This window comes from Muscardinus avellanarius (assembly GCF_963383645.1).
Source record: "Muscardinus avellanarius genome assembly, chromosome: 12".
Taxonomy (NCBI): Eukaryota; Metazoa; Chordata; class Mammalia; order Rodentia; family Gliridae; genus Muscardinus; species Muscardinus avellanarius.
Genome location: NC_137798.1, coordinates 86,111,312 through 86,114,058, shown reverse-complemented (window position 1 = coordinate 86,114,058; position 2,747 = coordinate 86,111,312).

Here is a 2,747-nt window from a genome sequence, read left to right as displayed (position 1 = left end):
CTCAAATCACCCAACATGATGAGCGGTAAATGATATAGGTCTCTAGTGTCTCTTCTGCTTTTGTGCATTTTGTGTTTTAGGCCTATTAGAATAGCATTCATTAACACCAAAGGGGAATTTATATCTTCCTTACATAAATTAGCATATCACTGTCAAGAATCCTAACTCTGTAGCCATAAAATACAGTTTAGAAAATAATATCAGGTTTAATCATCATAGGTCTTACTCTCCCATTCTCTCTCCTTTCCTTTGCCCTTCTCTACACCATTCTTAGTTGCCAACTACACATGGTAAGAGTTTTGAGCCTCCAGCAATATATTGTATACATCTAGAGGCAGATCACTACATCTGAATACCCCAGCAACTAGTTCCCACCTCACGTTCACAGAAGGCACTGCACTAGCCCTTTCCTGGATACCTCACTCCCATCATCGACTTTCTTGTGCTGTATTTCCGCAGTGTACTCTTGGAACACTCTCACAGAAGATATATGTCAGCCATACCCATGCAAGACAATGTCCCAGACCTATTCTTTTTGCCAGGTATTAGAGTCCAACTCAGTGGCCTCAAGCTATGAACTGCCCCTAGCAGCCCCTCAGTCACAGGCTACAGGCCAACCCTGAAACAAGCCTACACCTCCACTTATCAGACCACCCCTATAGATATGGACTACAAGTCCTTTGGCCCTGGCTCTGTTCTAGTAGTAGCTAAATGAGCCTCTGAGCTCATTCCAAGTCTAGGCAGGGCCCTAAAGCCCCAAGCTCTAAATCTTCCCAGTATACTCAGTCTCCATGCCTGCCCTAGTATCAGGTCAGTCTATGTCACCCATGTTTCTTACCAGCCTCATTGATAGCCCAAATGCAGAGGATCTGAGCTTTTGGCCCACCTTAGTGCCAGATCATGCCACAGAGACTGAAATTTCAGGTCTGCCCTGCATCCCTAGTAATCAAGATCAAGGTTAAATCATTGTGAACTTAAACTCCTCTGTTGTAGTTACAGGATGTTTTTATAAGCCTTATAGGCTTATAAACAGAAAAGTCTTTAGAAAATACACAAAAAATTAAAAATAAAGAAATCAAAGAATGCCAAAAGACATCATTTAATCACAAAAGAATATAGCACCAAAGGAAAAAGAAACAAAAGATCTATAAAACAACCAAGAAACAATGACCAAATGGTACTATTAAGTAATAAGTAAGCAATACTTAATAAGTAAGTAGTAAGTATTTATGTCAGTATATCAATAACTTGCTTGAATATAAAGGAAACAGTCAAAAGAATGAAGACACAATCTATAGAATGAGAAAAAATATTTGCAAATTATACACCTAATAAAGGGTTCATATCTAAAATATATGGGAATCCTAATAACTTAATATTAAGAAAATAAATAACCCAATGCAAAAATGTGCAAAGGATCTGAATAGACATTTCTCAGGAGAAGATATATAAAAGATATTTAATATATATAATAGCTTCACAGTCTCTGATCTAACTTCCAGATCTTTGATCCATCTCAAGTTGATTCCTGTGCAGGACAGAATCAATACAATCCAAATCAAAATACTAATGTCATTCTTCACAGACCTAGCAAAATCAGTCATAAGTTTTTTATGGAGAAACAAAAGACCCAGAATAGTAAAAAATTCTCAGAAATAAGAAACATGCAGAAGGCATCACAATTCCTGACCTCAAATGATACTGCCGAGTTATAGTAATTTAAACAGCATAGTATTGGCACAAAAGCCAGTGGAACAGAGTAAAAGATACAGAACCTAATTCTCACACTTATATTCAATTTATCTTCAAAAAGGGGGGCCAAATACATACACTGGAGAAAAGACACCCTTTTAACAAATGGTGCTGAAAAAAACTGGCTATCATTGTGGAAAAAATGGAACTAAATCTTTACTTCTCATTCTGCACAGGAATCAACTCAAGATGGACCAGATATTTGTTTTTCACTTATATGTCTTCTTCTGAACAATGTCTATTCAGATCCTTTGCCTATACTCCAAAATATAGACCCAGGTATAAAGTTCCTCAACAAAATATCCAAATATCAGGATATTAAAACAAGAATTAACAAGTTGGATGGCTTCAAACTAAAAATTTTCTGCTTATCAAAGAAAATCATCAAGAGTATAAAGTGAAAACCTACAGAATGGGAGAAGATCTTTACCGGTTATCCCTCTGACAGATGTCTAATATCTAGGATATACAAAGAACTTAAAATACTTTATGCTAGAAAAACAAATAATCCAATCAAGAAATGGGCAACTGAATTGAATAGACACTTTACAAAAGAAGAGATACAAATGGCCAATAGAAACATGAAAAATATTCAATATCATTAGCAATCAGGGAGATGAAAATCACATCTATCCCCAATCAGAATGGCAATTAAATAAGTCATTATAAAAATAAATGTTGGTGAGGATATGGGGAAATAGGAATTCTACACTTGATGAGAGTGCAAACTAGTTCAGCCACTATGGTGATCAGTGTGAAAATTCTTTAGAAAACTGGAATAGATACACCATATGGTGGATATTCCACTACTGGATAGCTTCCCAAAGGTGTTGAAACCAGAGAACTACAGTTAATATATGCATACCCATGTTCATAGCAGCACAATTCACAATAGCAATATTATGGAATCAATGTAGTTGTCTATCAACAGTATGTATTTGAATGGATTACAAACTTATGGGAAATGTATACAGTGGAATGTATAAAGAACAAAA